Source organism: Protopterus annectens, chromosome 7.part1 (assembly GCF_019279795.1).
Source record: "Protopterus annectens isolate FY-2018-M chromosome 7.part1, PAN1.0, whole genome shotgun sequence".
NCBI lineage: Eukaryota > Metazoa > Chordata > Ceratodontiformes > Protopteridae > Protopterus > Protopterus annectens.
In genome coordinates this window covers 449416903-449432911 of record NC_056740.1, presented here as the reverse complement: position 1 = coordinate 449432911, position 16009 = coordinate 449416903, and positions in this window count along the sequence as shown.

The following is a 16009-nucleotide window of genomic DNA, read 5'->3' as shown; positions in this document are numbered from 1 at the left end:
CTACTCTATCAAATGCTTTCTGGGCATCTATTATAAGAGCATAGATATTAAAGTTGTTTTGTTTAGCATACGTCATCATATTATGCAGTGTGTGTTATCGCTAGTTTGTCTAGTTGCCATGAATCCAGCTTGTTCCTTAGAAATTAGATATATCAAAACCTTCTTTAGTCTCGATGCTATAATTGATGTTAAAATTTTCATATCCACATTCATTAGTGCTATTGGTCTGTAATTATCTGGGTTAAGGGGATCTGAATTGGTTTTATGTATGAAAATTGTTTTTGACGCATTGAGGTGGGGGTCACTAATTTTATTTTTAGTTATATAATTAAATACATGAGACAATTCTTTTCCCAAACTATCAGCAAACTCTTTGTAAAATTCAGCTGTAATACCATCAGGCCCTGGCGACTTATGTGCTTTCATATGTTGAATTGTATATACTATTTCTTCTTTAGAAATAGGTTTAATCAGGTCACTTTGCAGGCTCTCTTCTAATTCTGGAAAGTTAATTTTTGCAGAAAACTTTTATTCTGGTTATGTAGAGACCTATCAGTTTGCCCTCATACACCTTAGTATAGATTTTCCCAAAACATCAACAATATCCTCAGTTTTAGAATATATTGTGTCGTTATACTGTATTTCCGAAATATATCCAGTTGTTTTTGATTGATTTATAATCCTTGCCAGTGCTTTTGATGGTATTTGAACATTATTAGCATATTTCACTAAACACCTATGTTCTTGAAGTGTTAATTTATTATTATGAAGCAAAAAGAGATCCCTTTGAAGCTTCAACATTTCCGCCTCAGTTTGAGCGTTAAAATTCTGAATCAGCTCATTATCAAGTTGTTTTATTCTTATTTCTAGTTTTTGAATATCACTATTATGAATTTTCTTATAATATGAGGCTTTTTGTATAAGAAATCCTCTAATTTGAGCTTTAGCTGTCGCCCATTCAGTGTCAGGAGTATGTTTTTGGAGCTTCAAGCTATCTGTAAATTATTTCAAATATTTTATAATTCCGTCTGCTATCTCTTTACTTAAAAGATTTGGATTGAGTGACCAATTATAACCCCTATGCCTTCTTGTGTCTTTTAAATCTTTAGAAAATTTGAACTAAATTTTTGAGTGATCTGATAGATGACGAGTATGTATAACCACCACTGGTTCTAAATTCGTTAGTGCTTTAGATATCAAAAAGTAATCTATTCTAGCCCACATTTTGTGGCATGGTGAATAGAAGGTGTATTTATTTGCATTATTAATATCTTGTGAATAAGAAAAGGGGTCATATAATTGAAAATCTTCCTTAAAATCATTTCATGTTATCCCGGCCTGCTTATTAAATGCTCTTTGTGGACAAGACCTATCCAACTTTGGATTTTGATAGGTATTCCAGTCCCCACCAACAACAAAATAATAACCATCATATTGTGTTAATATTGGATATAATGATGCTATGAAACTGTGTTGATCATTACATGGGGCATATATATTCAAAAGTAAGATAGGTTTATCAAATGCATTATCCGATAAAATCACATAACACCATCGCCCATTTGGATCCACTTTGGAGTCTAAAATCCTATCTTTGTATTGGGTTTTGATAATTATAGCCACTCCCGCACTGTTTGTCTTACCTTCTGATGTCACTAGCTCTCTAATCCAGTTCTTTTTCTAATATCATTCCATTGTTCATTCATCAAATGTGTTTCCTGTAGAAATACAAACAGTGCTTTGTCCTGTAATAATATGTGTAGCAACAGCTTTCTCTTCTTCAAGTTCTGGAGCCCTTTAACATTCCATGAGTTCAACTCCCACATTTGCAGGTCTTGGTATCAAATAACAATATAAGAGGGGAATTATCAAATTGACATGTATTGACTGTACACTATATCTAATCTGCAAGCATTTCCTACATCCCGTCCCTAACCAGTGCTTACCCACTTTACCCCTGGACCAGGATTTATATAGGTCTTGTATAAGAGAAAATATAAACAAGGTTAAACACACCAACACATTGAAAAACTTCAGGTAATAACATTTAAAACATTTCCTAAACTTACAACCTATATATTCTAGCATATCTACATCAAAGTCTAAACTACACATTCCCTACCAAACACCGCTACTTAACTACAGCTTTGGTTTAACTATTAGTTAAACAAATCTCATTTCTAAGGTTATTACTGTGTAAAGGAAAGTTTTAGTAGATTGGGTACTTATTTTATCCTACCTTAAGTATCTGTTTTGTTGCAATCATTATGTACATAAACTTTTTACAGAAGAGAGGAGAGAGAGAGAGAAAAAAAAATGCATCCTACATTTTAAATCTGTAACCTACACAGTGCCTGCCACTCACTGCATATAGTAAAAAAAACAATTTTGGTTCACACCTATAAAAGAAGAAAAAATAGTAAAAGTACATGTTATTATGTGCTTTAAGTACATACTGTAATGTTATTTCGTTATAAAAAGAACATTAACATATTGTTTTCAGTTCTCTTTGTCTTCTCAAGCCAGGAAACCATCAGAAATACTCACGACGGGGGACCTCTTTCACAGCAGGACCACAGGAAGTGTTACATCCAAATCGACACTCTCAGTTGAAATCCAGGCATTTCCTGTTTACCACACAATGGAAATAGACCTTGGAGGTCATAAAAGTCTGGAAACCAGACAGCAGACCCTCAGATTAGCATAAACAAACAGTTTTATTGCTTTTTCAGAGGCCTGAACAGTTTAGTGAAGAAACAAAGGATTAGAAAAGCCTTGAGGTAAAATACATGCTGGATCTGACTACAGGAACATGCCAGTCTCAATGGAAGTTCTTTTCAGCCCTCTGATGTAGGTAGAACTTTAAAAACTTTCAGAAACACTTCTTTTGCCTGATTTTTATTGGAAACAGAATATTTAGTGCCATCCACCATAAATGTAAGCATATTGGGGTATTTCACCTGGAATTTAATTTGTTTATCAATCAGAAATTTACAGTAAGCAGATAAAGACTGTCTAGCCTGCCTTACTTGTAATGGTAAATCTTGAGCCAGAAATATTTTAACATTTTTCCACATAACATAGCCACCATTTTTTGCAGTAAACAGTATTTTGCTAACATCTTGAAAGTTCAATATCTTAACATATACAGGTCTAGGCATAGTAGAAGCTTGTACCTCTCTCAGCGCTCTGTGTGCCCTTTCTATTACAATCTGTTTCACCCTATCAGCATCATTTAACAGGATTTCAAATATTTGTGTTATGGCTGGTATTAGCTCTGCATACTGGATGTTTTCAGGGATTCCTCTTATAATAATATTATTTCTTTTAGACCTTGCTTCTAAATCAATAAGTTTATTTTGCATGGCTTGTACATTCGCATCACATACCTTTGATTTTTTCTCCAGCATGTCAATTTTGTCATCTATTTCAGAAATTCTGGTCTCAGTTTTGTCCATTCTCTGAAGCAATTGATTGCATAAAACTCCAAATATTTGTATTTGTGAAGTCAAGTCCTTTAGAGCTTCCTGTGTAGGTAGTAAAGCGTGTTTGATATCCTCCATGTTTAGTGGCTGATCAGTCCTGTATCTAGTTTCTGGTTTCTGTTGTTCCTGCTGTCTAGTAATCCTTTGTTTTTTCGCAGTTCCATCCTTTACTGGCGACTGTAGTTCTGACGACTTTGTCTTAATAGTAGTTGTTTCCATGGTTATTCCTTGTTGCAAGATTTTTCTTTCCCCAAGCAGAAAGGCAGAATAAAGAAAGCACACGGTCCTTTGTTTGTTTCTCTCTTCAGAGCAAAGTAATCACTTGTAATCCTGATGGATAAATACTTTTTTTCCCCACTTTTTTAACTGATTTTAGATTAGGTAAGTATAAATGCAACTTTTTATCGTCAATTTGATGTTTAAACCTCCTGATATCCACTCAGATCAGAGATTTTCCTTGGGTTAATTGAAGAGCTGCAGTTTAGCAGTGTTTACAGCATGGCAGCCATCTTTGAATATGACCATTTCCAATTCTATGTAATAACTCACTGGTGCTCTCACCATACCCATTTCTATACAATAACTCAATGGTAATCCCACCATACCCAATTTTGCATAATAACTCACTGATACTCCCACCATACCCAAATTTGTATAATAACTGACTTGTACTCCAATCATCCTAAATTCTATGTAATAACTTACTGGTACTTCCACCATACCCCGTTCTATGTAATAACTCCCTGGTACTCCCACCATACCCAATTCTGTATAATAACTCACTGGTACTCCCACCATACCCAGTTCTGTATAATAGCTCACTGGTACTCCCACCATACCCAGTTCTGTATAATAATTCACTGGTACTCCCACCAGACCAAAGTATGTGTAACAACTTAATGGTACTCCTGCCATATGCAAGTCGATGTAATAACTCACTGGTACTCCCACCATACCCAGTTTTGTATAATAAGTTACTGGTACTCCCAACATACCAAATTCTGTACAATAAGTTAATGGTACTCCTACCTTACTCAGTTCTATATAACAACTCACTGGTCCTCTCACCAAACCCAATTATATATAATAGCTCACTGGTACTCCCACCATACCCAATTTTGTATGATAACTTACTGGTACTCCCACCATACCCAGTTTTGTATAATAAGTCACTGGTACTCCCAACATACCCAATTCTATTTAATAACTCACTGGTATTCCCACCACATGCAATTCTATATAATAACTCACTGGTACTATTACCATACAAAATTCTCTATAATAGCTCTCTAGTACTTTCACCATACTCATTCTGTGTAATACCTCACTGGTGCTCTTGCCATACCAAATTTTGGAATAAAAACTGTCTGGTACTTCCACCATACCTAGTTCTGTATAATAACTCACTGGTACTCCCACCATACACAATTCAATATAATAACTCACTGCAACTCTTACCATACCAAATTCTATATATTAACTCACTGGTACTCCCAACATACCCAGTTCTGTATAATAACTCACTGATACAACATATCTAGTTCTGTATAATAACTCACTGCTACTCTCACCATACCTAATTCTATGTAATAAGTCACTGGTACTTCCACCATATTTAATTCTGTGTAATAACTCATTGGTACTCTCACCATACCCAATTCTGTATAATAACTCACCACCACACCCAATTGTATAGACCATACCAAATTCTATATAAGTCGCTGGTACTCCTACCATACCCAATTCTGTAAAATATCTCCCTAGTACTCTCACCATACCCAATTATATATAAGAACTCAGTGGTACTCCCACCATACCCAATTCTGTATAATGACTCATTCATGCTATCACCATATCCAGTTCTATATAATAACTCACTGGTGATCTCACCATACCCAGTTCTATATAATAACTCAGTGGTACTCCCACCATACCCAATTTTGTATAATAACTCACTCATACTCTGACCACACCCAAATCTGTATAATAGCTCACTGGTACTCCAACTATACCAAATTCTATGTAATAACTTATTGGTACTCCCACTATACTAAATTCTATGTAATAACGTATTCGTACTCCCACCATATCTAATTCTATATAATATCTCCCTGGTACTCCTACTATACCCAGTTCTGTATAATTACTCACCGGTACTCTCACCATGCCAGATTCTGCAAATTAAGTCACTGTTGCTCCTACCTTACTCAGTTCTGTACAGCAGCTCAGAGGTACTCTTACTATATCTAATTATATATAAAAGCTCACTGGTACTTCCACCATACCCAATTTTGTATGATAACTCACTGGTCCTCTCTCCATATCCAATTCTATATAATAACATACTGCTGCCCACACCATATCCAATTCTATATAATAACTGACTCTTAATCCCACCATACTCAATTTTATATAATAACTCACTGGTACTCCCACCATACACAGTTCTGTATAATAACTCACTGGTACTCTCACCATACCAAATTCTATTTAATAACTTACTGGTACTCCCACTATATGCAATTCCATGTAATAACTCATAGGTACTCTAACCACACCTAGTTCTGCATAATAACTCACTGGTACTCCCACCATACTCAGTTCTATGTAATAACTCACTGGTAATTCCACCATACAAATTTCTGTATAATAATTCTCTGGTACTCCCATCATACTCATTCTGTATAATAACTCACTGGTGCTCTTGCTATACTGAATTTTGTACAATAAAGGACTGTTACTTCCAACATACCCAGTTCTGTGCAATAACTCACTGGTACTCCCACCATACCCAATTCTGTATATTAACTTGGGTCTGTATTAGAACACCAAAGTCTTAAAACTTAGAATGTTCTAATATTGACCACTATTCAGTGAATGCTGAAAATAGTGAAGCTGCAGATCACCAAATGTTTTCCTAGGGAAAGAATTTGGTTGGCCGTTTCTGTCGCTTTGCTATTTTCAGCACTGTGGTGTAATGGTACGGGTCAGGTTCATGTAGGTGTGTGATTATGTGGACGTGAGGGTTAGGGTGCAGGTTAGGTGAGTTAGGGTTAGGGTACAGGTGAGGTGAGTGTGCGATAGTGATGGACCTTAGGGTTAGGGTTTGGGTTAAGGTAAGTGGATTGATAGTAGTGTATGTACAGTTTATTGTACGGTTAGATGTAGGATTTTAAGAGTATGTGTGTGGATTGCTGTTTTTTTGGTGTGCTTGTGTTGTGTGTATGTGTTTCTGAACAGGGAATTTTTTCCCTGGGAAAAAAATTAGCTGTTCTGCATGTTCGATAATTTAAGCGTTCGCTGAATAGGGGTCAATATTAGAACATTCGAGGTTTTAAGACTTTGGTGTTCTAATATAGACCCATTAACTTACTGGTTCTCACACCATACCCAGTTCTGTAAAATATCTCACTGGTACTCCCACCATACCTAATTCTGTATAATAACTCACAGCTACTCATACCATATGCAATTCTGCATAATAACTCACTGGTACTGTCACCATACCCAAGTCTATATAAAAACTTACTGGTACTTCCAGAACACCCAGTTCTGTATAATAACTCACTGATACTCCCACCATACCCTATTCTATGTAACACCTCACTGATACTCCGACTGTACTCAGTTCCATATAATAACTCACTAGTACTCTCACCATACCCATTTCTATATAATAAGTCACTGGTACTCCCACGATACCCAATATTGAGTAATAACTCACTGGCACTCCCACCATTCCCAGTTCTGTATAATAATGCATTGGTACTCCCCTCATACCGAATTCTGTGTATTAATTCACTGCTACTACCACCAGACCCAGTTCTATATAATAACTCACTGCTACTTTCACCATATCAAATTCTATATAATAACTGACTAGTACTCCCACCATACCCAATTGTACATAATAACTCACTGGTACTCCCACCATACCCAGTTTTGTACAATAACTCACTGGTACTCTCAAGATACCAAATTCTGTATAATAAGTCACTGGTACTCCCATCTTACCCAATTCTGTATAATAACTCACTGGTGCTGTTGCCATATCCAAATCTATATAATAATTAATTGGTGCTCTCTCCATTACAAATTCTATATAATAACTGACTGGTACTCCACCATACCCAATTTTGTATAAGAACTCACTGGTGCTCCCAGCATCCCCAGTTCTGTATAATAACTCACTGGTACTCCCAGCATACCAAATTCTATTTAATAACTTACCAGTTCTCCCACAATATGCAATTCTATGTAATAACTCACTGGTACTCCCACCATACCTAGTACTAGATAATAACTCACTGGTACTCCCACCATACCAAATTCTATGTAATAGCTTACTGGTAGTCCTGCCATATACAATTCCATTTAATAATTCACTGGTACTCCCACCATACCCAATTCTATATACTAACTCACTGGTAGTCCCGCCATACCCAGTTCTGTATAATGACTCACTGGTACTCCCAACATACAGTGTTTGGTATAATAACTCACTGGTAGTCTCTCAGCATACCAAGTTCTATATAATAACTCACTGGTACTCCCCCATATGTAATTCTGTATAATAACTCACTAGTACTTCCACCATACTCAATTCTATATAATAACTCACTGATGCTCCAGCCATACCCAATTCTGTGTAATAACTCATTGGAACTCTCATCATACCCAGTTATGTATAATAACTCACTGGTACTCCCAGCACACCCAATTGTATATAATAGTTCATTAGTACTCTCTCCATACAAAATTCTGTATAAGTCACTGGTACTCCTACCATAACCATTCTGTACAATGTCACTCTGGTACTCTCACTATACCCAATTATATATAATCACTTAGTGGTACTCCCACCATACTCAATTCTGTATAATAACCCACTGGTGCTCTCATCATATCCAGTTCTATATAATAACTCAGTGGTACTCCAACATACCCAAATCTGTATAATAATGTATTGCTACTCCAACCATAAGAAATTCTATGTAATAACTTGCTGGTACTCCCACCATACCCAATTCTATGTAATAACTCTCTGGTACTCCTCCATACCCAATTCTATGTAATAACTCACTGGTACTCCCACCATACCAAATTCTAGATAATGACTCACCATTACTATCACTATACCAAATTCTGTATAATAAGTCACTGGTACTCCTACCTTACTCAGTATAACAGCTCACTGATCCTCTCACTATACCCAATTATATACAATAGCTCACTGGTACTCCCTACATACCCAATTTTGTATGATAACTCACTGGTGCTTTCTCCATTTCCAATTCTATATAATAACTGGCAGGTACTCCTATCATTCCCAATTTTGTATAATAACTCACTGGTTCTCCCACCATATCCAGTTCTGTATAATAACTCACTGGTACTCCCACCATGCCAAATTCTATTTAATAACTTACTGGTACGCTTGCCATACAAAATTCTGAATAATAACTCTCTGGTATTCCCACCATCCTCATTCTGTATAATGACTCACTGGTGCTCTTGCCATACTGAATTTTGTATAATAACTGACTGGTACTCCCACCATACCCAGTTCTGTATAATAACGCACTGATACTCCCACCATATGCAATTCTGTAAAATAACTCACTGCTAATCTTGCCATACCCAATTCTATATATTGACTCACTGGTACTCCCACTATACCCGATTCTGTATAATAACTCACTGGTACTCTCACTATACCCAATTGGGTATAATAACTCACTGGTACTCCCACTATGCCCAGTTCTGTATAATAACTCACTGGTCCACCATACCGAGTTCTGTATAATAACTCAATGGTAATACCCCTACGCAATTCTGTATAACAACTCACTCCTACTCCCACCATACTCAGTTTTATATAATAACTCACTGGTACTCCCAGAATACCCAGTTCTGTATAATAGCTCACTGATTCTCTGACCATACCCAATTCTATGTAATAACTCACTGCTGCTCAGACTGTTGCCATTTCTGTGGAATAACTCACTGGTACTCCTTCCATACTTAGTTCTGTATAATACCTCACTGGTAGTCTCACCATACTGAGTTTTATGTAATAACTCATTGGTACTCCCAAGATAACCATTCTGTATAATAACTTAGTGGTACTCCTAACATACTCAGTTCTGTATAATAACTCACACCTACTCTTACTATATCCAATTCTATATAATAACTCATTGGTACTCTCACCATACCCAATTCTGTAAATAACTCACTGGTACTCCCACCATACCCAGTTCTGTATAATAACTTACTGATACTCCCATCATATCCAGTTCTGTATAATAAATTACTGGCACTCCCACCATACCAAATTCAATAAAATAACTCACTGGTACTCCCACCTTCCCAATTCCATATAATAGCTCATTAGTACTCGCACCATATCCAGTTCTGTACAGTAGCCCACCAGTACTCCCAGCATATCCAATTCTGTCTAAGAACTTCCTGGCACTCCAAGCATACCCAATTTTGTATAATAACTAACTAGTACTCCTACCATACCCAGTTCTATAAAATAGCTAACTGGTTACTCACACCATACTCAGTTTTGTCCATTAACTCAGTGGTACTTCTACCATACCAAATTCTAAGTAATAACTCACTGGTACTCCCACCATATTCAATTGTATATAATAGCTCAATGGCACTCCCACCATATCCAGTTCTGTATAATAACTCCCTGGTACTCCCACAATACCCAGCTCTATATAATAACTCACTGGTACTTCCAGAATACCCAGTTCTGTATAATAACTAACTGATTCTCTGACCATTCCCAATTCTATGTAATAACTCACTGGTACTCCTTCCATACTCAGTACTGTATAAGAACTTGCTGGTACTCTCACTATACTGAGTTCTATGTAATAACTCATTGGTACTCCCAAGATAACCAATTCTGTATAATAACTCAGTGGTAGTCCCAACATACCCAGTTCTATATAATAACTCACAGCTACTCTTACTATATCCAATTCTATATAATAATTCACTGGTACTCCCACCTTACCTAATTCTGTAAATAACTCACTGGTACTCCCACCATACCCAGTTCTGTATAATAACTTACTGGTACTCCCAACATACCCAGTTCTATGTAATATCCCACTGCTACCTCCACCATACCCAATTCAGTATAATAACTCACTGATACTCCCATCATACCCAGTTCTGTATAATAAATTACTGGTACTCCCACTGTACCAAATTCAATATAACAACTCACTGTTACTACCACCTTCCCAATTCCATATAATAACTCATTGGTACTCGCACCATATTCAGTTCTGTACAGTAGCCCACCAGTACTCCCAGCATATCCAAATCTGTGTAAGAACTTCTTGGCATTCCAAGCATACCCAAGTCTCTATAATAACCAACTAGTACTCCTACAATATCCTTTTCTATATAATTGCAAACTGGTTACTCACACCATATTCAGTTTTGTGCATTACCTCAGTGGTACGTCTACCATACCCAATTCTATGTAATAACTCACTGGTACTCCCTCCATATTCAGTTGTATATAATAGCTCAATAGCACTTCTCCAATTCTGTATAATAGCTCCCTGATACTCCCACAATACCTAGCTCTATATAATAACTCAGTGGTACTCCCACCATACCCAATTGCATATAACATCTCGCTGGTAATTCCACCATTCCTAATTCTATGTAATAAGTCACTGGTATTCCCACCATACCCAATTATATATAATAACTCACTTGTAATCCCTCCATCCCTCAATTCTGTACAATAATTCACTGGTACTCACATCATACCCAATTCTATGTAATAAATCAATGGTACTCCCACATACCCAATTTTAAGTAATAACTCACTAGTGTTCCCACCATATCAAATTCTATATAATAAGTCACTGATACTCCTCCCATACCCAGTTCTGTATAATAACTCACTGGTACTCCCACCACACCCAATTCTATGTAATAACTCACTGGTACTCCCACCACATCAAATTCTATATAATAGCTCACTGCTACTCTCACCATACCAAATTCTGTATAATACATCACTGGCACTCCTATCATACCCAGTTATGTATAATATCGTACTGGTACTCTCATCATATCCAATGATATATAATAACTCACTGGTACTCCCACCATACCCAGTTCTGTATAATAACTCACTGGTGCTCTCACCAGATCCAATTCCATATAATAACTCACTGGTGCTGTCACCATACCCTACTATTCTATGTAATAACTCACTGGTAATAACTCACTAGTATTCCCACCATACCAAATTCTATATAATAAGTCACTGGTACTCCTCCCATACCCAGTTCTGTATAATAACTCACTGGTACTCCCACTGCACATAGTTCTATGTAATAACTCACTGGTACTCCCCCATAGCCAATTCTGTATAATAACTCACTGATACTCCCACCACATCAAAGTCTATATAATAGCTCACTGCTACTTGCACCATACCAAATTCTGTGTAATACATCACTTGCAGTCCTATCATACCCAGTTCTGTATAATATCTTACTCGTACTCTCATCATACCCAATGATATATAATAACTCACTGGTACTCCCACTATACCCAGTTCTGTATAATAACTCACTGGTGCTCTCACCATATCCAATTCCATATAATAACTCACTGGTGCTCTCACCATACCCTACTATTCTATATAATAACTCACTGGTACTCCCACCATACACAGTTCTGTATATAATAACTCACTGGTGCTTTCATCACAATCAATTCCATATAATAACTCACTGGTGCTCTCAACATACCCTATTCTATATAATAACTGACTGGTACTCCCACCATACCCAATTTTGTGTAATAACTCATTGGTGCTAACACCATATCCAACTATATATAATAATTCACTGGTGCTCTCTCCATTCCAAATTCTATGTAATAACTGACTGGTACTCTCACCATACCTAGTTTTATATAATAACTCACTGGTACGCTAACTATACTCAGTTCTGTATAATAATTCAGTGGTACTCCAACCATACCATATTCTATGTAATAACTTACTACTACTCACGCCATATGCAATTCTATGAAATAACTCACTGGTATTCCCACCATACCAAATTCTATGTCATAACTTACTGGTAGTCCTGCCATATGCAATTCTATGTAATAACTCACTGGTACTCCCACCATACCCAGTTCTGTATAATAACTCACTGGTGCTCTCACCATATCCAATTCCATATAATAACTCACTGGTGCTCTCACCATACCCTACTATTCTATATAATAACTCACTGGTACTCCCACCATACCCAGTTCTGTATAATAACTCACTGATGCTTTCACCACAATCAATTCCATATAATAACTCACTGGTGTTCTCAACATACCCTATTCTATATAATAACTCACTAGTACTCCCACCATACCCAATTTTGTGTAATAACTCATTGGTGCTAACACCATATCCAACTATATATAATAATTCACTGGTGCTCTCTCCATTCCAAATTCTATATAATAACTGACTGGTACTCTCACCATACCCAGTTTTATATAATAACTCACTGGTATGCTAACTATACTCAGTTCTGTATAATAATTCAGTGGTACTCCAACCATACCAAATTCTATGTAATAACTTACTGCTACTCACGCCATATGCAATTCTATGAAATAACTCACTGGTATTCCCACAATACCAAATTCTATGTAATAACTTACTGGTAGTCCCGCCATATGCAATTCTATGTAATAACTCACTGGCACCATACACAATTCTATATATTAACTCACTGGTACTCCCACCATACCCAGTTCTATATAATAACTCACTGGTACTCCCAATATACCCAGTTGTGTATAATAACTCACTGGTACTCCCACTATGCACAGTTCTGCATAACTCACTGGTTGCCGCACCATACTAAGCTCTATATAATAACTCACTTTTACTCCCCCATATGCAATTCTATATAATAACTCACTGGTAATCCCACCATACCCAGTTCTAAATAATGACTCTCTGGTGCTCCCACCATACCCAATTATATGTAATAGCTCACTGTTGCTCTCACCATACCCAATTCTGTATAATAACTGACTGGTCTTCCCACTACACCCAGCTGTAAAAAATAACTCAGTGGTACACCCTCCATACCAATTTCTGCATAATAAGGTAATGGTACTCCTACCATTACCAGTTCTGAATAATATCTCTGTGGTACTCTCACCATACCCAATTATATATAATAGCTCAATGGTACTCCCACCATAAGCAATTCTGTATAATAACTCACTGGTGCTATCACCATATCCAACTCTATGTAATAACTCACTGATGCTCTCACCATACACAATTCTATATAATAACTGACTGGTACTCCCACCATACCCACTTTTGTATAATAATGCACTGGTACTCCCATCATACCAAATTCTATGTAATAATATATTGGTACTCCTGCCATATGCAATTCCATGTAATAACTCACTGATACTCCCATCATACCCAGTTCTGTATAATAAATTACTGGTTCTCCCACTGTACGAAATTCAATATAATAACTCACTGGTACTCCCACCTTCCCAATTCAATATAATAACTCATTGGTACTCGCACCATATCCAGTTCTGTACAGCAGCCCACCAGTATCCCAGCATATCCAATTCTGCGTAAGAACTTCCTGGTACTCCAAGCATACCCAATTCTCTATAATAACTAACTGGTACTCCTACTTTACCCAGTTCTATAAAATAGCTAACTGGTTACTCACACCATACTCAGTTATGTGCATTAACTTAGTGGTACTTTTACCATTCCCAATTCGATGTAATAACTCACTGGTACTCCCACCATATTCAATTGTATATAATAGCTCAATGGCACTCCCACCATATCCAGTTCTATATAATAACTCCCTTGTACTCCCACAATACCCAGTTCTATATAATAACTCATTGGTACTCCCAGAATACCCAGTTCTGTACAATAACTCACTGATTCTCTGACGATTCCCAATTCTATGTAATAACTCACTGCTACTCAGACCATACCGATTTCTGTGTAATAACTCACTGGTATTCCCACCATACCCAATTCTCTAAATAACTCACTGGTACTCCCACCATACCCAGTTCTGTATAATAACTCACTGGTACTCCCAACATACCCAGTTCTATGTAATATCCCACTGCTACTTCCACCATACCCAATTCAGTATAATAACTCACTGATAAGTCCCATCATACCCAGTTCTGTATAATAAATTACTGGTACTCCCACTGTACCAAATTAAATATAACAACTCACTGTTACTCCCACCTTCCCAATTCCATATAATAACTCATTGGTACTTGCACCATATCCAGTTCTGTACAGTAGCCCAGCAGTACTCCCAGCATATCCAAATCTGTTTAAGAACTTACTGGCACTCCAAGCATACCCAATTCTCTATAATAACCAACTAGTATTCCTACCATACCCAGTTATATATAATTGCTAACTGGTTACTCACACCATATTCAATTTTGCGCAATAACTCAGTGGTACGTCTACCATACCCAATTCTATGTAATAACTCACTGTACTCCCTCCATATTCAGTTATATATAATAGCTCAATAGCACTCCTACCATATCCAATTCTGTATAACTCCCTGGTACTCCCACAATACCTAGCTCTATATAACAAATCAGTGGTACTCCCACCATACCCAATTGTATATAATATCTCACTGGTAATTCCACCATTCCCAGTTCTGTGTAATAAGTCACTGGTATTCCCACCATACCCAGTTCTATATAATAACCCACTTATAGTCCCACCATCCCCTAATTCTGTACAATAACTCACTGGTACTCTCATCATACCCAATTCTATGTAATAACTCAATGGTACTCCCACATACCCACTTTTAAGTAATAACTCACTAGTATTCCCACCATACCAAATTCTATATAATAAGTCACTGATACTCCTCCCATACCCATTTCTGTATAATAACTCACTGGTACTCCCACCACACCCAATTATCTGTAATAACTCACTGCCACTACCCCCATAGTCAATTCTGTATAATAACTCACTGGTACTCCCACCACATCAAATTCTATATAATAGCTCACTGCTACTCACACCATACCAAATTCTGTATAATACATCACTGGCACTCCTATCATACCCAGTTCTGTATAATATCTTACTGGTACTCTCATCATACCCAATGATATATAATAACTCACTGGTACTAACACAATACCCAGTTCTGTATAATAACTCACTGGTGCTCTCACCATATCCAATTCCATATAATAACTCACTGGTGCTCTCACCATATCCAATTCCATATAATAATTCACTGGTGCTCTCACCATACCCTACTATTCTATATAATAACTCACTGGTACTCCCACCATACCCAATTTTGTGTAATAACTCACTGGTGCTAACATCATATCCAACTATGTATAATAATTCACTGGTGCTCTCTCCATTTCATATTCTATATAATAACTGACTG